The sequence below is a fragment of the Ambystoma mexicanum genome, chromosome 10 (genome assembly GCF_040938575.1).
Source record: "Ambystoma mexicanum isolate Mex_15411 chromosome 10, UKY_AmexF1_1, whole genome shotgun sequence".
NCBI lineage: Eukaryota > Metazoa > Chordata > Amphibia > Caudata > Ambystomatidae > Ambystoma > Ambystoma mexicanum.
Genome location: NC_090932.1, coordinates 1,429,532,837 through 1,429,554,369, shown reverse-complemented (window position 1 = coordinate 1,429,554,369; position 21,533 = coordinate 1,429,532,837).

Genomic DNA, 21,533 nt, shown 5'->3' with positions numbered 1-21,533 from the left:
GCACAACAGCTTTCGGATTGTGAAGGAGAGCAACAGCAATTCTTCTGATCCAGCAGGGCTTCAAGGTCAGGCGTCAGTTAATCCAGTTACTCGTCGTAGTGGACTTCAGCTTCTGAACACGATTCCTAGCAGTGAGAGGTCCCCAGATATACTGTTGATCTCCCATTCATTCCGCTGGGTCACACTCAAGCATCCAATCACGACTACAGGCATTCATGCGGGCATGGAGCCAATCAGGCACACGAGGTATTCAGGCCATTCACTTCTCTCCAGACACTCACAACAAGTTATGTGTATTGGGCCAAGTACCGAGCCATTCAACACTCCAAGCTGCATTCATACCGGTTTCGGGCAGGGTTGTCTCAGTCATTGTGTCAACCACCAGATACTAGACACCCACAACACAGAATGTATATTCTTCACACACTCTATTCACCCAGGTCCCACCCACAGGAGGTACCCACAACATACATCACCGGGAAGGCTCCAGCTTGTCTGACTGGGCCTTCACAACAACACCATATATGGCACTTCCATCCAACAGCCAGTCAGGGGGAAGGGACAGAGTCAGAGCTTCCCAGGACTTTGGGAAAACAAGGTAATGGGTAATAGAAAGCAAGAGGCCACCGGGGCCATCTTGTTTTCCATCAGGAATCAACTGATCCCAATAGCAGGGCCGGGGTATCCCAAAATGGAGGATACTCAGCGCACCTGTCAAATTCAGCCTGGAGCTGCCACCAGCCCATACCCTGCTCTGTGGGCCACCCACAGGTGCCCAAAAACATACACTAGGGGCACAGGGTTGTACTCCCCACCCATGGGTGCCATAAGGGTATCCCACAGGTCCGTTCACCAAACCAAAAGAAAGAGAGCTGCACCACCAGGCGTCCCACATGAACTCCTGCGCGGAAAACACGACAGAACACACGATAAAAAGCAGTAAAGGACAAGGATACGGAGCCCTGTCCCTCCGATGCATTTCCAGCATCACAGTGTTCATTCATATTTTTCACATGATAAATCGGAAAAATTGCAGTATTCAAATCTGCAGTAGTGTCAGTATTAAGCTGCCAATATAGAGAACCTGGAAGGGCATTTGGAGCTTCAGTGGGAAACATGGTATACTTTTCATCAGCACTTGAAGTAGATATCATATTTGGGTGTGAGGTAGTTTGCAGTACTGTAAACATAGTAGGGGCTGATCCAAGATTTTCTACATTCATTACACTCTCATTTTCATTATTTACAACTATCCCAGGCTGTGAGGTTACTTTCGTGTGATTCTTGTGCAGGGTAGTGAGGTTTGGAGAAACTCTGTTATCCCATTTTACTTTTACCCCATCCAATATTAGTTTTCCCCCTTCCCGTATTAGTTTTCTCCCTCCCCCCTTATTTTATATCTCCCCAAATAAAAGATGCACCCCAATAAATTCCCAATCCCAACATAATTACAGAAAAAATTATGGCTGTGAAATGCAAGCTACACGCGTAACTATACGCCCTAGTGAGACTTATTTCATTCCTACTGCTATCTATCTCATTTCTTTCAGTTGCAAGTGGCGTTCTCTCCACCATTGGAGCACCTACAGAGAGGAATATAATGCGACGGGGGTTAATATAGTCTGAAACTGAATAAGATATGAGAAGAGTGGAGAGACAGAAAAAAGCATGGAAACGGGGATTGGGGTGCAGAGAGAGAGAGAGAAAAGGTTTTGCTTAATAGTGTAATATTTTAGTCTATATACATGTAACTTTTTTTTCCGTTTTTACATCTGTGCATTAACTCTTTCTGTCAGTATTTCTGTATTTTTTTATAAGGTTTCTAGGGCACTGCTGCTTCTCTTCATTTTCTCATGGTGTTTCTGGCGTTACACTTTCGCAAGCTTTTCTTATGTCTGAGAGATGCACCCAGTATTTCAGTCCTTTCACCTTTACTGCTAAAGGGGTACAGTACACTACTTCGTATGGACGGTGAAATCCTGGGGAGTTCCACTTCCTAACAAAGCTACAAACATACACCTGTTCTCCAGGCATTAGAGGTTTGCTTGGCCTATCTGCTGCAGCAGTGGTAGTGTCCGTTTCACTCTCTCTTGTAAATGGCAGGGCAATATGTTTAGCAATACTTCTTACTGCTCTTGTGAGTTGTGTGTGGATTTCCTTGAATTCCTCCCCCAATACTGGAGCTAATCTATGTGCATCTAACAATCTCCTTTCTGGTGACAGTGGTGTTTGCATGCGTCTACCAGTTACTATTTAATGGGGGGACAAGTGGTGGTCCTTGCTGTGCTGTATTCGCAACTGGAACAGGGCCAAGGGCAAATATTAAACCCAGTTTGTTTTTTAGGGTGTCACATAATTTGGATAATCTGCTTTTAAGGAGGCTGTTGATTTTCTCGACCACCCCATTCGCTTATGGGTGGTATATTGAGCACATTTTATGTTTTATTCCCAATAATGCTGTTACCTCTTTGAATAGATCATTGACAAAATGTGTTCTGTTGTCAGATCGTATGACTTCGCATATGCCCCAACGTAGGAACACTTCCCTCACCAAGAATTTTGCTGCACACTTCGCATCTGGGTGGGCACAGGCGCTGCCTCCACCCAACGTGAAAAAGGATAGACCACCACAATCAAATATCTTACTCCATTGCATCTCTCCCCCATGTCCGCATAGTCAATATGCAGTGCACGGAAGGGTCCCACGGGACGTGGGAATGTTCCCCGTAGAGTTCAGAGAGTCATTCCCGAATTAAATGTTTGACATGTGGTACATTCAATTGTCATTTTGGTAAAATACTCCTGGAGGTTTGTGATGAACTAATCCTCCTGGACATCTGCTGCTATTTGCTGCTTCAAGGTGTGGGCTGGAAAGTGTAGTTGTTGTAATGATACCTGCAATAACTCTACAGGCATCACTGCTTTCCCTGGTGTGTCCTGTCTTCGAAGTAGATCAGTGGTGACTGGGTGCATCCTCGTTTTGTCCATAGCTCCTGTTCTTCAGGTGATGCTCTGTTTTGAAGATCAATGATCTGTGCTATAGGTAGTGCATTATATCCTTCCCCCTTGCGCTCTTCTTGTTTACCCTTTAACATGTACTTTGTGTTCATTGGTTTTAGGGAGTAAGCTGCTTGTTTTGCAGCAGCATCCGCCACTGCGTTTCCCAGTGATATTTCATCATTGTTGTTGGTATGGGCTTGGCATTTTACCAGGGCCACCACTGATGGCTCTGCAAGTGCCTCAATTATTTAATTCAGTAATTCAGCATGCTGTACTGAGGACCCGTCAGCTCTTCTGAACCCCCTTCTTCTCCACTGTGACAACCCAGCATGCACCTTAGTGGTGACGTATGCTGAGTCTGAATAGATTGTTACTGCACACCCTTTTGCTGCATGTAGCGCCTCAATGAGTGCTACGAGCTCTCTGGTGCTTGGGCAGAATAATGCATTTGTAAACATTTGTTTTTTGCACCAGAATCTCATACTCCCCCTCTTCCAACCTTACCATTGCTGCCCTAACATGTTCTGGGATGCTGATGGATGCTAACCCATCTACAAAAAACACTTCCCCCTTTTCTAGTCCATTTTCATTAGCCTTAGAAATGTCGTCTCCTTCCCCCTCATAAGTGGCACAGTCATGATCTTGCATATCTTCTACCGTGCATGGTTCTGTGAGGAACATTACAGGGTTCACTGTTTTGCAATGTATTATGTGACCATTTGGGCCTGAGATTATTACTTTATATGCTGATGCTCTTTGTGTGGTGAGTGTGGACTTGAACCGTTCAAGTATGGCAAACAGGGAGTGTTCAACGAACAATGTAACAGAGCATCCCATCACAATTGTTGAGCTCTTTTCTATTGCAAAGGTGGCAGCTGCGAAGGCCTGTAGCAAGAGAAGTGAACCTGCATTACTGAATCAAGTGTGCCACTGTAATAAGCTAGTGGCTTGTGACCCAATGATGTTTTTTGTGTCAACACTGCTGTCATCAATGTTCCATTTGAGTGTGAAAACAGGAAACATTCCTGTTCATAGTCAGGTGTGGCTAGAACTGGGGCTGTATTTATTAGTTCTTTGAGTGTTGTGAAGGCAGTGTGCATTTCTTCTGTCTATGTGATAGGTGTCTTGTCTGTCTGCGCTTCCTTGAGCCCTTGCATTAGAGGTTGTGTGTAGGTTGCATAGTCTAATATCCATGCCCTGCAGTAATTGCAGATGCCGAGAAACTTTTGCATGTCCTTAACAGCATGGGGTCTGGCTGAGGCACGCACTGTTGCCACTCTGTCAGGTATTATACTCTTACCATATTTATAAATTAGTTGGCCCAAGTACAGAACCTCAGTCAGACAGTACTGTAATTTATTTTTGTCTACCTTGTACCATTTCTGGGTCAGCAATTTGAGCAGGGCAACAGAGTCTCTCTGACATGTTTCTTCCCCTTCACTACATACCGGGAGGTCATCAATGTACTGAATGATAGTGCTTTCAACATCAATATTGCCAAGGTATTCGTGCAATATCCTGTTAAAAATGCTTGGGCTCTCGCAGTACCCTTGGGGCAATCGTCTGTGTTCATATCTCCTCCCCCTAGTGTGAATGCTGTGAGATGTTGTGATTCTGGGTCAAGGGGCACAGAGAAAAATGCGTTTTTCAGGTCCACCACAGTGCAGTGCGCAGACTATTTCTGGATGCTGCAAAAAATGAATGCCGAATTTGGGATGAGAGGAACTCCTTTTCGACAATATCATTTAGGGGGCGGAGGTCCTGGATCATATGCCACAACCCCCTTTCGCTTTCTTGATAGGGTACACTGCTGTATTGCATGCGGAATTGGAGGGAACAATGATGGCCTGTTGCAGTAGTGCATGTATCCTTTTTTTTTATTCCTTTCTCTGCTTCCCTAGACAAGGCGTATTGTCTCAACCTAGGCCATCAGCACCTGGTTTTATTTTTATTTTTACTGGGGTCACGTCTCTCAATAAGGCCACATCATGGGGGTTCATTGTCCACAAATATGGTGGTACCTGTTGTAAGTCTGCATTACAGAAAGAGGGTGGTGCACTGACAACGGCCATGAGGGGGTTTGTCACTCGCCTTGGTTGAACCATTATATCACAAGGCATGCAAATTTCTAATATGATCTCCATGTCAGTGAACACATCCTTGTCTGTCGATTCTCACAATGGCATGTTTGGGTCAAAACACAACATTGTCTGCCCTTCACACCCATGTGTGTCCAAGCCAATTGCTACAGTATGCTTTTCTGACACCTGTACTCCTTGCAGATCGAGAGAGAGAACCGTACCTGGCACTATCTCGGGGGTGACAACTGGGCGGAAAACAAAATCTGAGGGTACTCTCCATTCTTTTTGTGTTATTTCTGGCAATGCTCTTGATAACACTTGTATGCCATAGATAAAAAGGTCTGCGTTTGTTGGCACCCCTCGCAGAGTTGTTTCATTTGTTATGGTTTGTATTAGCAGCATCGATTGAAGTGGGCACATACATGGGGTGGAACAAACTATTCCCCTTTCTTTGAATGCTATGGTCCTGTTTAACTTACTGAGTAAGTCCCATCATAGTAAGTTTACAGGGGAATTTTCATGGTAAAGTAGGGGTGCTCAAACTGTTTTTCCCCTATACTAACATCCAAATATTCTGTGTAAGGAACCGTGACGACAGCCGCAGAGAATACTTGCATCTTGAGATTTTTCCCAGATAACGGAAAATCACCTTCATTCACATAGACATGATTTTTCCAACCCTGAATCCACCATAAAGATGAACTGCTTGTTCCCTATCTCTACCCCCACCAGTGGTTTCTCATCTGGGCGTAAGGTAGTTCATAGGACTACACAAGGGGTCTCTGTGGGCTGTCCTAATCTTGGTGGGTGTCTGTTCCAGGTAAGAAAAAATGTTTTCACTGAGCACACTTAGCAGTAGTGACAAATGGGTTTGCGTATGCATGTGTCATTTGATTTTGGCAGGTTGGGCAGGACTGCATACTGTGCTGGAGTGTCAGAGGGTATTGTAAACTGGTATTTGTCTACTGTCTGGTTGTTCGTCTTGTTCGAAATGTCCTTGTGGAAGGGCATAGAGGCTCCCCGGGTGCAGGAGCCCACACTGGGCCTCATTATAGTATGGCTGTTGGTACTGGTAGTTTCCTCCCTGTCTACTGCAGCAGTCTTGCGAAAAGTGTCCCCACCTCCCGCATGACCAACACTGCCCTTGGCCTCCCTCTCTTGATCCTTGCCCACCATATCCTCCTCCTCCTCCCCGTTGTCCCTGGTACCCACCTCTCCCTCTTGCGGGTCTTCCTTGCCACTGGGGTCCCATGTATTGTTGATCCCCTCCCCACTTCTCGTGCCTGTTGTCTGTCCATGCTGCAGCCATCCTAGCCTATGTGGCTATTGACACTCCCCCTCCTTCTCCTTGCTGCTCTGTGGGCGGTATTGTGGTTACTGCCACGACCTTCACTAACTTGTTCTGTTCCAGTTTCGCTTCTTCTGCTAATCTCCTCTGAGTTGTTTCCTTTTCCCTTTCTTTGATCCTCCTGCAATGGTGTACTATAATGCATTGAATTTCAGGCCAACCTTTGGCTTCTGTCCCAGCTATTTTATCAAGTGCCTTCTGTACCTCCTTTGGGAAGCCACTTTTGATGATAAAGTAAAATAGGGAGGTGGATTTGTCCCATGCCATGCCCATCTCCACGCGCCACATCTCCTCCCCCCAGTAGAATGAACTGAGCAGCAACTTCCTCATCCCCTATTGTGCATTGCATTATAGAGTGTAAATCAGGGGTATCTCGTAAGGTTCCCAGACCTATGTGTGTACATTATTGGATGACGCTCCATTACGTGCATCATATCCCGTGGTAACACCTGGGTACCCGCTTTTTACACACACTGAGTCTGCTTGGTCTCCCACAGCAGACATGAGAAGACTTTTGATATCCCCTTTGGCCAGAAGCACTCCTGCTGTGTTCTTTTCAAATGCGTAGATCCATTACCCCACTCCCGCCGTGAGTGGGGGGAGGAATTTGTGGAGGTTATTTTTATCCATCCATGCGCAGGGCACGTAGTGGGGCTGCCCTGTGAATAAGGGGCATTTGTAATTTTGATCTTACCTTTCCACAAGTTACCTTTGCTCCCTTCTTTTTTGCTAATCCTATTCTACCTAATCTGTTACGGAGCCTGTTTTCCCATTCCTCTTTTTCCTCAATCACCCGTAGTGAGGTCCATTGTACTTGGTGTGTTCCCCCTACAGCCCCTTCGTCAGACTCTTCAAAGTCGCTCCAACATTCTTCGTCCCTCACTAAAGTTACTTTATCATTTCCTATACTTTCTATCCCTCCCTCTCTTTCTACTCGTACCATTCGTATAGGAGCATTATCTATTCTGAAGAGAAAGTCCCCTGATTTCCATTCATCTTCTGGCAGGAGAGAGGTGCTTTTTAAGGGTGGTGGTGGTGGGAGACCACCCTTGGAATGTTGAGTTTTTTCACATATTGCTCTTAATTGTGCTAATTCTGTTTGTGTTGACGTTAATTCTACTTCTAGATCTCGAGTGGATGGTCCAAGGTGGGCGGGTGCAATTATTGGAGGTGGGGGTGCTGTGCCAGGTGTTGTTGGCGTGCTTTCCCCCGGTACATAGGCTGTGTTTGAGTATCCCTCTGCAGGTCTTGTGCGCAACAGGTATATTTTCTTGGGTTCTTCTTTCCCTTTTTCTACTTTCTACTCACCTTCTTTTATCTCTGCTCTCACCCCCCTTCCTTTCGTTTGCTATACATAACAGGTGTGTCTTCGAACATTTTCCACAAATCTAACACCTCCCTTCTATTTTGGAGCTGTTTTCCTTTGTATTTTGCCATTAAGTAGGTTGCAACATGGTCTAATATTCCCTTATCAAAAGACCCTTCTTCTGGCCAGGCATGGGGTGATCCCTCCCCCTTTGTTTCTACTACCTACTGACTGTGGTACTTTTTTATTCTCTCATTGTACAAAGGGAGGTGCTTACAAATATGTAATATTGGGGTATCGATCCCCATGTTGTCAAAAAGACCTCTTTCTCTCTTCCCTTCTAAGTCTTAATCTCTGGTTATGAACACCAACAACCTAATGTTCTTCACTTCAAAACATTACTTATACATTTTCAGAACAGACACATGGAACATAAACCATTGAACATTTCAGCAAGGCAAACCAACAAATAAATCAACAACATAGAATAAGAAACATACATCTTAATATCTTCCCTTATACCCTAAGCCTCCCCCCCTGTTTAGAGCACCACCCCATCCTCACTCACTCCAGCACTCACTTCACCTCTTCCCCCACTGGGCCTACCTCCACAATTAGAAACACAAAAATAATAAGCTAAGACAATAAACTAAAATAATAATCACTACTTGTTCCCGAGCCCACTAATTATACAAGGCTTCTACTTTTATATTTTTCCCACTTATTATCCGCACTGGTCGGGACAGTGCACTGTGGCGCCGCCTTCTACCCACTTTCAGAGCTAGGTTCCTGTTTCTCCTCTATTTTTCAACTTGTCCTTCCTTATAAAAAACAATCGTCATAAAAAAGAAAGTTCTTATTTTCACACACATCCTACTCATTCAACTCTATATAATACGTATTCCCCTCACTGATTGTGCTCCAAAAAAAAGAATATTCCCACTTTCCCCCTTTGTTTTCCCTTGCAATTAATGCTCACGTGCCTGTGTTCTTCCAAGAACCTTCATTCGCGGTCTATCCACAACGCCTCTGCCTCCCCCTCGTGACAGCACCCGGCTCAGGCGAGCAGTGGGTATTCGCAAAGACGGGACCCCCAAAAACCTTCTCTTCTGCATACGCATTTTATTTGGGGACTAGCCATCGGTAGGTGGGGGTGGCCCCTCAGGGGAAGCCCTGGATTTCGCCACAAGTACATGGGTCTCGAGGAGTATCACGCAAATGAAGGCACACACCCAACAATGCATGTAATATCCAACACCAAATAATGGAAACACCCCACAAGGGAATGAGACCAGGAGAATAACTGCAAGTATAACAAATGTATATAAGATACATGCTAGCAAAGAACTCTGCTGCCTGAAAGCGCTCTGCCAACAGATAAACTGGTTGCACATTAAAAAGGCACCAAGCGTCATGAAATGACATCACATATAGGTAACAAGCTAACAAAATTGATTGGCTAGGTACGTATACTAATCCAAGCTCCATATGGGATACCTGGTCCCATTGGTTGCTGTCTCTTCGTCATTCACAGTGCACATTGTCAGCTAGGCTCATCGTTGCGGTGCAAGTCAGGGCAGAGAGGAGCTACAATGCTATCTAACTAAGCTAAACAACAGGAACTGATTGCATAAGAATAATGGCAAACATAAAAATCATTGCATGAATGGGGCTACTTTCAGGTCATTGGCAAATATATTGGCATTCCGACTTCTGCTCTCTGGGGTCCATAAAACGGGGAGCTCCCTTCCCAGGTGTCTCCCTCTGTAGGATTGATCTACCTGATGCCTCATGATACAGATGGACATGTGTTAGTTTTGGGGAGGATGTATTGGTGCACAGGATTAAGGCTATGGCGGGTGTCCTGGAATGGTCACTGTGAGGGGCCAGGTGCATATCTATATCAGAGAGCAGAGGGGCAAGGGACTGGTGGACTGTGGCCTGGCAGGGTGTGGGACGAAGGGGCATGGGCAAGTTAGTGGAGATGGATGGGCGCATGTGCTGTGGCCTGCTCTAGTCTCACACATTGCAATGAGCTCATCTGACACGAAGTGATACTAAACGTTGCAACAATGAATGGCTGGACTTCCGTAAGACTCGTCTGGAGCTTGCGGGAAGCAGAGGTGGCTTGGGCTGTCTGTGCGCGGCACTGGGGATGGGAGAGACATGATTACTGAGAGATTATTCTTGGGCCTAGTAAAAGATGGCATTTGGTGGGACACAAAATGAAGTTGTTAGGCCATGACAAAGACTTGGTTATTTGTTTGTTATCTAATATGAATAGGTGTGGATGGTCGTCATGGGGGTGGGGCATTTCCTTAGCTCACACATGCTCTCTTTGTCGTAGGAATGGTGAGGGAGGTGCGAAAATTGTCAACTCTCTCACAACACCTGCTTTACCAAAAAAGGTGAAGGAGGTATATCTTTCGATTGTCCCTGTTTTATCTTTATGATTGCGTTGTGTTTTGATTTGTAGAAGTGGGAGGGCTGAATGGGCCATTTTGGTAGCCTGGGAGGATCATCCCCCCTTTCATTAATACTACATTAACAAACTCCTCGGTGAGTCTTTCCTTCTTCTCCTTCTCTATTTCCTCCCATTCTAGCCTTTCAGCTTCCCAGTACAGTGGTGTTTCCTCCTTAGACACCCATGCATTTCACACAAGCCACAAGCTTTCCCCTGCCTGAGCATATTGCATCTTTATTTATTATTTATACATTTCTAAAGCACACTTTCAACAGCAACGGCATCATGGAGCTACTGGTAGGAAAGTACTGGAAAGGATGACTAGGGAATCCTGGATAAATCCCAATCTGAAAATGACAACTAGAACAGGAAATGTCATCAAGTCTCAGCGGATAGTAAGATGATCTTGTAACTAATGCAAGGGCAGTGGGAGGGGATTCCAGAGCCTAGCTGCTGCCACTTATAAGGCCAGGCCTCCAGATCTCGAACAATGGACACGGGAGACCTGGATCAGAAGCAAAGAAGCTGAACGTAAAGGCTGAGGGGGGACATAAAGAGAAACCTTTTCACATAGGTACTTAGGGACACCACCATAAAAAGCCTGGTATACCAGGCAGAGAGAATTCAAATCAACACGCTTGGCTACTAGCAACCAATGCAGTGGGGCCAAAATAGAGGAGGCAGAAGCACGAAAGTGAGCCCCGGTGGCTAGTCTTGCCGCAGTATTTTGCAAAACTTGAAGACGGTGAAGTAGATAAAGAAGCTGAGCGAGGTGAAGCGCATTACTGGGTGCATGCCATGTGTACATCCTCTGCCCCTGCTAGATCTACCCAGTGTTCTGTGTAATTTTCAGGGTCTGGGGGAGTCGTGGTGGTACCTGGGGATGGAGGTGTTGCTCTATTTCAACCATGCAGGGCCTACTTGGGTCATCAGTTTGGACCTGGCTGTCTTTTGTACTATGAGGTGCACCATGTCCCCCATTTGAAACTATCATCATTGCGCTGCTAGGCACTGCTTTGGCACAGCATTGAAGTACCAACTGACAGGTGCTGAAGATGAACAACATGAACACCAATATAGGAACCAATATTTTCACTATCACCCCAATCCATGATGGTGCCCAAGAAAAAATATTGTCTAACCAGTCTCTTTTCTGTATGCCAGCTTCTGTTTGCATATGGGCATCAAGAGGGTGCAGGGCCCTGATTATTTGCATAAGGGAATTGTTCTCAACATTGTTTAGAGAAATACATTTACAGCAAGAATCACCAATGTTGTGGCAAATGCCTCCCTCCATTGCAGTAAGTCCAGCATTCAGTGGTTCTGCAGCGTCATTAGCCTGATAGCTCTCATTTCGGCATTGATACCGTTGAGGCCCTGCTCAGTGTCATTCGCCAGCTGTATCACCTCCCAGCAGACAATCTATAGCCATTTTTCATTGCTGCTGCTTGTATCCAAGGTATGAAATGATATGATATGGCATTTGTAACGCGCCTATACACAAGTGTTTCAAGGCGCGACGAGGAAGCGGGGGGGACAAGGGGAGACAGACAATGATCCTACTAGGCCAGGTGTCATTCATATCGCGCAAGTGCAAGGGTAGAGGGGAAGGGAAAAGTGCAAGGGGAAAGGGAGAGGGGAAAGTGCAGTACAGGGTTAGTAGAATACACGATAAATAATAGGGCCAGCTGGTGGCAAGTGCAAGGTAAGTGCCGGGAGAAGGGGCTGTAGGATACAGAGACAGTCCTGTAGTGCAGGGAGGCAGTGCAGGGAAGAGTGGCTGGGCCAAGGACCGAGGTCAGTGAGTGGCCCAGTTGCAGATTCAGTGCAGGTTCAGTGATTTTAGCAGGGGAGTGAGGGAGAGAAAGCAGAGGCAAAGAGGAAGGTTTTGAGGTGCTTCCGGAACCGGAGATGGTTCTCCTCAAGTTTCAGGGAGGCAGGAAGGCTATTCCAGAGGGAGGCCCCTGCTGCGGAGCGAGATCTATCCCCAACTCGTTGCTTGGAGAAGCGGCTGACACTGAGGGAGTTGGAGGTGGATGAGCAAAGAGCTCGAGAAGGAAGATATTTAGGAAAAGAGAGTTGCAGGTATTTTGGCCCAAGGCCCCAGAAGGCCTTGTGGACAATGCAGAGGGTTTTGAACTTAATCCTCGCAGCCACTGGGAGCCAGTGTAGCGATTTCAGTCCTGGAGAGATACGGTCCCTGGGCTTGAGGCCAAGGACAAGTCTCACAGTCCTGTTCTGGATGAGTTGCAAAGGGCGGAGAGTAGAGGCAGGCAGATTTAGATAGAGGCTGTTACAGTAGTACAGCTTCGAGAGAACGAGGGCTCTAGAGACAGTGAGCTTCTGGGGGAAGGTGAGGAAAGGAAGGATACCTCTGAGGAGGTGTAGCTGGTATTGTGACTTCTTAGAGACGTCAGATATGTGAGGAGAGAAAGAGAGTGTGGAGTCGAAGATGACCCTGAGGTTTTTTGCCTTGCAGGTAGGATCAGAAAGAGGGCCAAGGGAGGCCGGCCAGAGAGCTGCAGGGAAGGAGGGAGTGGGTGTGCCGATGAGTAGAATCTCAGTCTTACTGGCATTAAGGCAGAGGTCATTGGCGGCACACCATTGATGGATAGCAGAAAGACAGTCAGAGATGAGGGAAGGGGAAGAGGAGGCTGAGGGTAGCCTGAAAATGAGCTGGGTATCATCCGCGTAGCACTGAAAGTTGGGACAGAGAGCGGCGATGAGGTGGGCAAGAAGTGCCAGATACTGGTTGAACAGCCAGGGGGAGAGGTTAGATCCCTGTGGGACACCACAGGTAGAGAAAAAGATGTCAGAGAGGAAGGACCCCAGTTGGACCTGGGATGGTCGATTGGAGAGGAAGGAGGTCTGCCACGCCAGAGCATGACCAGTGATACCCAGGTTATCACGGAGATGGTTGAGCAGGATGTTGTGGTTGACAGTGTCAAAGGCAGAAGAGAGATCGAGCAAACACGAGAACACAAGGGGTGTTAGAGTCAAGGTTTGAGAGCAGGTCCTCACAGATGTTCAGGAGAGCAGTTTCCGTGCTTCTGGCAGCTCTGAAGCTAGACTGAAGGTCATGAAGACTACCAACAGATTCAGCATAGAGATTAAGCTGGGAGATGGCCAATTTCTGCAGGAGCTTGCCCAGGAAGGGAGTGATAGAGATTGGGCGATAGTTAGCTGGGCAGGAGGGGTCGGAAGAGGGTTTCTTAAGAAGGGGGTGCACAAGAGAGAGCTTGAGGGGGGATGGGAAGACTCCAGAGGTGAAGGAGTGATTGCAGAAGTCAGCCAGGCAGGAGCCAAGGAGTCGATGTGGTCCTTGATAGTTTCGGGGGAACAGGGGTGGACCTGTTTTGACGAGACTTTCATAGATCGGACTTGTCTCGAAACCTCGTCAGCAGAAAAAAGGGGAAAGGCAGAGAAGGAGGGAGGAGGGGTGGCTGCAGAAGGGCCAGAGGAAGAGCAGGGAATAGAGGGTGGGGGAGGCGATAAGAGGAGAGTGAGGACAGGATGTCCTGAGTTTTTTAAATGAAGTGAGAGGCCAGTGCCGTGCAGAGGGCCTGCGAGGGGACAGGAGAGGTAGAGACTGCAGCAGGGTTTGCCATCTCCTTGCAGATTTTAAAGAGATCGGCCAAATTGTTAGATGCCGCAGAGATGCGGGCTTGGATAAGGGCTCTCTTCTTGGTGAGAACGGAGAGCCGGTATTGCCTTTGGAGCAGGCGGCAGGCCAGTTTGTCAGAGGATGAACATGAAGCGCGCCATTTCCTCTCTGCCACCCTGCACTTGCGTTTAAGGGTGACGAGATCCGAGTCATACCAGGAGTTACATTTGGCTTTGGACTTCAGGCGGATTCTCATGACAGGGACAAGGATATCAAGAGTAACAGATATAGCAGAGTGGAGAGTGGAGAGGGCTGTGTCAGGGTGGGAGTCAGCCGAAGGGGGAGGAGAGGGGCGAGAAAGTGGTAGCGAAAGCCTCAACTGACACGCGCTTCATGGGTCGGATGACCACGAAGGTGGGTGGCAGTGATGAGGGTGGCTTTGCCTGTGGGGTAGGGAAGGTGAGGTGGGAGGACAGTAGAAAGTGATCACTCCAGGAGAGTGGAGTGGAGAGAGGGACAGAGAGGGGAAGGTCAGAAGAGATCAGAGCATCAAGAGCGTGCCCTGCAGAATGATTCAGCCCAGACGGGAGAATAGAGAGTGAGAGAGAGTCGCAGAGGTCACGAAAGAGTCCAGAGGGTGGACAGGAGGCATCAAGGTGGATGTTGGAGTCTCCCAGAAAGAGGAGATGAGTGGTTGAGGACAGGAGTGAGGAGGTGAGGTCCGCCCACTCAGAGAGGAAGGAGGAAATTTGATCAGGTGGCCGATAGATAGTAGCCATGGTAAGGGAATGGCCAGGAGAGAGAGAGTCGGCAGACAAGGCATTCAAAGGAGGAGTAGGTCTGCGTAGGAGTGACAGTGGCAGGAATCCACTCAGGGAAGATAAGGGCAACACCCCCCCCAGCACGGTTCGGCCTGGGCACGGAGAAGATCTTGTAACCGTCAGGTAGGAGTGTGTCAAAGCTGGTGACAGAGCTGGCCGTGAACCATGTCTCAGTGAGACCGGGGATGTCAAGGTCCAGTTTCTCAAGAAGGCGACAGATATCAGAGGAATGTTTGATGGCAGAGAGAGAGTTGAGAGTGGCAATGTGGAGAATTTTGCCATCCTAGAAGGACTTCCGGGGAGGGGTACAGATCAGAGGTGCGCCCTGTGGAGGTGAACAAGGAGCCCGAGAGAGGGCAGGGTGAGAGGGTGGAGGCAAGGTAGCCGAGGACAGAGAAGAGGGGACTGCAGGATAGGGAAGGAAGTTAATGAGGCGCGGGAAGCTTCTATCAAAGAGGTGGAGGTTGGCCTGAGGGCCTTGGACCAAGACGGTCCCATTAGCGTAGACATTAATGATGGCCTTAGAGGAGCGGAAGGGGCCAAGAGGACATCCCAATGGGTGCCACCATTAATGGGAGAAGAGGAGAAGGGAGAGCGCACAGAGACCATATGAAGGGTCCATAGGTCAGGGAAAGGCACAAAAAAGAGGATGTCGGTAAGAGTTTCCTTGGAGGAGGCACTAGTGTAGGTGTCAGCAATAGGGAGGCCTGATGTCATGATCTCTGCTTCCAAAAGATCAGGACTTGCCCGACTCCCTTGGAAGCAGATCCATAACCCCGGTTCCGAGTGCCAGCCAGTCCCAATTGGGACCTTTTGGACCCTGTCCTGGCGCCAGTGGCACCAGGCTCATAAAGATGCCCAGTCCCAGCGCTGGAAGCGCCGGGCTCATAATGCTTGGGTGGACTTACCTGCAGCAGACCATGCTGCTTACTTACCTGCCAGTGAACCCCTGATCCTCTTCTGTTTGGGACTACTTTTCCTGTTGGGTGGGGCAGGAGCCACTCCCTAGGTTCAGAACACTGGAACTCTTCTGGAAAGCAGGAACTCTTTTCTTAGGCGTGGCTGTGGAAGGAGACACCTAAGCACTACAGGAGGCTATTTAAACCAAACCCGATGGATGAATCTTGCTTTGCGTTATTCTGCATTCTCTGCAGCAGAACGCTCATCGTGTCTTCTGCTTCTGATCCTGGGCCTAAGGGAACAAAGGCTTACCATCCTGGAATCCAGTCTTCAGCAGCACCTGTAAAGACAAAGAAAGAACAGGTTAGCACTACGGTCTTCAGTGGCAGCGCATCTCTTACCTGGTCCATCGGCTGTCACCAACGCCTCGCGCTGCATTCCGGCATCTGGAAGACAAAGGCTTACCTACTCTTCGCATGCTCCGGAGGTCTTCGCACTGCATTCCGGCATCTGAAAGACAAAAGCTTACCAGCTCTTCGCACGCTCCGGAGGCCTTCGGCGCTGCATCCCGCATCTGAAAGACAAAAGAAGGTGCGTTTAAAGACATTGGGCAACTTTATTACTCACGTGCCATTACTCCTTCCCACGCCGAATCCAGTGGGTATTCCAGCACCCTTCAGCTTCTCTAAAGCTCCGAACTTGTACCGGCAAGATAAAAGGGACAGTTAGTGCGCATCGTGAAGCAGGCTACAAGCGCTTACTTACGTGCTTCCAGGCGCTTCTATTCTTCACGCGGGTTCGATCCTCAACTCTCATCAGCCCGCCATCCGCCATCGCCGGAACCCTGCAAAACAAGAGATCTCATTACAAAAGACTTTTAAGACATTTGAAGTGCCCAGAACTTACCGTTCGTGCAGTTAACGACGGACAGCAGTCCTCTGAGGTCAAGAAGCCTGCACCCTTATCCAGTGCAGAAACTGGTTACGGCACCCTGCCCCGAGGCAGATGGAGAGCTCGGCGTTCACTTACCTAAGGTGAGGGTGTTAACCTTTGGGGTTCTACAGGAGAAGAGAAAGGGAAGAGGAGAGAGGCACCCAATAACCCCAGTTCATTAATCCCATATTTTCTATCTGCAGACATCTTACTCTTCGAGTCAGACATACAGTGCACAGAGGTCCAGCCCAAAGAGCCAACCGTGTGTTACACATCACCTTTGAAGATACGGCATTCACCCAGTCAAGACCGGCGCCTCTGCGGGAATCAGGTGAGCGTTACAGAACGCAAAGCCTATCGCAAAACTCCCACCCAGGCGCTATGGAAACCTCGGATACCAACCAGCTAGCCCAGTTACTTGGGGAACTAAGAGCAGAAGTGCATGCAGCCCGTCAGGAAACAAATGCTCTAAGAAGGGAACTGATTATTTCCAAGGAGCGAACAGACGATCTCGCTAGACAATTGCTACAGTCACAAGCCGGACAAATTCTGTTACCCGCATCAGGGGCAAATCTTCCTTCAACATCCTCTACGAACCCAGTGCAGATCAACCTACCTGGGAATGTACCTCTGGCTCCGCCCGAACGATTTTCTGGTGACCCAAAGAGGTTTGCAGTATTTATTAATCAGTGCCGGTTGCACTTCCTATGCCGGCCAGCAGCCTTTCCAACTGATCAAGCTAAGGTAGCTTTCGAGCTTTCGTACCTTAGTGGCAATGCGGCAGACTGGTCGATCCCTCTAGTTAATCAAGATGATCCGGTTCTCCATGATTTTCGAGCTTTTCAGCTCAGTATGGAAAAACTGTTTGCAAGACATTCACAGGGGCAGCCCTTGGACAATGAGCTCCTTTCATTGTGACAGGGTAATCAAGACCTTTTGGCTTATATTGCGTCTTTCAACAGACTGATAGTGGAAACTCGATGGCCTGAGGACAAAAGGATTACGCTGTTTTATAGAGGTCTACGTGGAGAGCTCAAAGATGTGTTAGCCCAAGTAGTGAATCCCCCGCAAGACTGTTCGGACTATATTGACTTAGTCGTTCAAATTGACCACAGACTGCAGAACAGGAAGGCCGATCGCTCCAAGTTTGATGCTCGAGTATTTTCCAAACCACCAACTCCTACCAAAGGAGTAGACTCCGGGGAACCCATGCAAATAGGGAGCCTGAAAGGACCACTAACACAAAAGGAGCGGGAAAGGAGAAAACAGCTGCAATTATGCCTCCATTGCGGAAACTCGGGGCACTTTCTTCGAGACTGTCCAGTGAAACCAGCCAAGAAGGCAGTAGGAGCTGCAGTTACCAGGGTCACAAACTCTGAGCAGGGAAACGACCTTGCCCGACAAGAATAGAGGTCCTCTTGCCGAGCGTTAAAACCAGTTCCGTGACCTCGCATTTCGTGATACCTATGGTCCTCATTAGCCCTGAACATCCGGATCGATTACATGTGATTGAAGCTTACGTCGACAGCGGTGCCATCGGCAATTATGTGGATCATGAAATGGTTTTGAGGATGAATCTGACTCTTTGTCCAAAGGCTGTAAAGGACGTCATTACTACGGTGGATGGTACGGAGATAGCCTCCGGACCAGTAACGCATACCACCCAAGAAGTGACGCTAGTAAGTCAAGATGGACACCATGAGAAGATCGTGTTCGATGTGATCAAGGCCCCCCAGTTCCAGATTATTCTAGGAATTCCTTGGTTAGAGAAGCACAATCCTCAGATCGATTGGCGAGCAAGAACGGTTCAGTTTCCAGAATGTGTCTCCACTTGTCACCCTCGACCTGGTGTTGCACTGGCAGTAATTTCCTCGGAGGCTCCTCAGTTACCTCCTGAATACCTAGAAATCCAAGATGTTTTCCGGAAGGATCAGGCTAACTCTCTACCTCCTCATAGGTCTTATGACTGCCAGATAGACCTGATACCTGGATCTACTCCTCCTTGTAGTAGAATTTATGCCCTCACCGAGCCTGAGAATCTTCACCTCCGACAATACCTGGATCAATACCTAGCGAATGGGTTTATTCGTCCTTCCAAGTCCCCTGCTTCCTCAGCTTTGTTCTTCGTTCCAAAAAAAGAAGGGGACCTTAGAACTTGTATAGATTATCGCGCCCTGAACCAGATCACTGTTAAGAATAGATATCCGTTACCTTTGATCCCTGAACTCCTGGACTAAGTCAGAAAAGCATGCATATATACAAAGCTGGATCTTAGAGGAGCCTACCACTTGGTACGAGTAAAAGAGGGCGATGAATGGAAGACGGCCTTCCGCACCAAGTATGGGCTATTTGAATATCAGGTCATGCCCTTCGGACTTTGCAATGCCCCGGCCGCCTTTCAAAATTTTATGAACGATGTCCTCAGAGAGCTCATAGATGTGTGTGTTGTTGTTTACATTGACGACATCCTCGTTTATTCTTCATCGGAAACTGAACATCGGAAACACGTGAAAATGGTCCTCGAGAGATTGCGTCAACACAAACTTTTCGCTAAATTGGAAAAATGTGTTTTCATCGTGACTGAAGTTGAATTCTTGGGATTCATATTATCACCTAGCGGAGTGCGTATGGATTCAAAGAAGGTCGATGCAATTCTCAAATGGCCATCGCCATCCTCCGTAAAAGGTGTTCAAAGCATGTTAGGCTTCGCTAACTTTTACCGCAGGTTTATCCCCGAATTCTCTCGAATAGTCCAGCCCATCACCGCCTTGTTAAAGAAAAACAAACGTTTTGAATGGTCTAACGAGGCGGAACAAGCTTTCCAGAATTTGAAGACTAGATTTATCTCTACACCGATCTTAAAACATCCTCGCCCAGAACTCCCCTACATCGTTGAAACTGATGCTTCAAGCCTTGCCATGGGGGCAGTTCTATCACAAAAGGACCCAGTAACCAATCAGTTGCATCCCGTGGCATTTTGGTCCCGCAAATTCTCGCCTCCTGAAATCAATTACACTATTACTGATAAGGAACTTCTAGCTATCAAGTCCGCCTTTAAGGCTTGGCGGCATTATCTTCTGGGGGCCCGACACACCGTTACTGTGATTACAGATCACCGAAACCTGCAATATTTGAAAACCGCAAAAGCTCAATCCTCTAGGCAACTCCGTTGGGCACTATTCTTTGCCGAGTTTGACTTCATAATTACCTATCGACCTGGTACAAAAAACGGTAAAGCTGATGCCCTTTCTCGGATGGGAGTGGAAGAACATTTGATCAATCCTAAACCTATACCTATCATTACCGAACAAAGAATTCTAGGTGTAATCGCCACACAATCCATAGAGGAAGTTAAGGATAAAGCCAGGCTACTGGTAACTCCAGCAGACATACAGAATTGGCATCTGCAGGGAAAGGACTTTACGGTGAAGGACAACCTATTATATTTCCAAGAACGGTTATACCTGCCCAGCACAGATTTACAGAAAAAGGTAATCTCTTGTTATCACGATTCTTTAATGGAAGGACATCCCAGTATGACCAAGACCTCGGAAAAGATCAAGCGCTACTTCTGGTGGCCGTCTTGGAAAAAAGATATCAGAGACTTTATAATGTCCTGTGGAGTATGCGCCCAAAACAAGAGTCAAAAGGAAAAACCAGCTGGCCTCTTACGCCCTATTGACATCCCGCCTCGCCCTTGGCATATGCTTTCTATGGACTTCATCACCGATCTACCTCCATGCTCCGGATACAATACGATCCTAGTAATCGTGGACCTATTCTCCAAGATGGCGCATTTCATTCCACTCAAAGGCTTACCAACAGCAGCAACTCTGGCCCGAGAATTTCTCGAAAACATCGTCCGACTGCACGGTTTTCCTTCGGTTCTAATTTCGGATCGAGGTTGTCAATTTATTTCTCATTTTTGGCGAAGTTGCTGTCGGTCGGCTCAAATTGATGTGAGACTTTCAACCAGCCACCACCCTCAAACCGACGGACAAACCGAGAGGACCAATCAAACTCTGGAACAGTATTTGCGCTGCATGCTACAACAAACTGAAAAAACTTGGAAAGATATCCTTTGGATAGCCGAATATGCCTACAATAACTCTGTCCACTCGGGAACTGGGAAGACCCCGTTTTTTCTTTTATACGGTAGTCACCCTCGAACCTCGGAGTTCGATCCACTCCAAGATCTTGGAACACCAGCAGTAGACCACCTGCATTCTACAATCACCCAAGCCTTTAAGGAAGCTGTTTCTCACCTTCAAAGGGCTAAAGAACAATACAAGAAAGGAGCAGACCAACATCGGAAGGAAGCCCCCCAATATCAAGTAGAAGATCAAGTCTGGTTATCCACCAAATATCTACCTCTAAAAGGACCACGCACATTCAACCCAAGATACCTTGGTCCCTATTCCATCACTACCATAGTAAATCCAGTAGCGGTCAAGTTGGACTTGCCCCCTCACATGAAGATACATCCGGTCTTCCACGTCTCTCTATTAAAACCCGTGCAACCTCAAACCCGACTAACTACATCTCCAAAACCTATTCTAGTTGATGGAGAACTCGAGTTTGAAGTCAAAAGCATCCTGGATTCCAAGATCTCCAAATCTAAACTATTTTACCTGATTGACTGGAAAGGCTACGGTCCCCAAGAAAGATCCTGGGAACCTGCAGAATATGTCCACGCGCCTCGTCTAATCAAAAGATTTCATCGAACATTTCCTAACAAGCCCAAACCCCCGGAGAAGCCCGGTTTGGGAGGGGCCTTGAGGGGGGGTGCTGTCATGATCTCTGCTTCCAAAAGATCAGGACTTGCCCGACTCCCTTGGAAGCAGACCCATAACCCCGGTTCCGAGTGCCAGCCAGTCCCAATTGGGACCTTTTGGACCCTGTCCTGGCGCCAGTGGCACCAGGCTCATAAAGATGCCCAGTCCCAGCGCTGGAAGCGCCGGGCTCATAATGCTTGGGTGGACTTACCTGCAGCAGACCATGCTGCTTACTTACCTGCCAGTTGAACCCCTGATCCTCTTCTGTTTGGGACTACTTTTCCTGTTGGGTGGGGCAGGA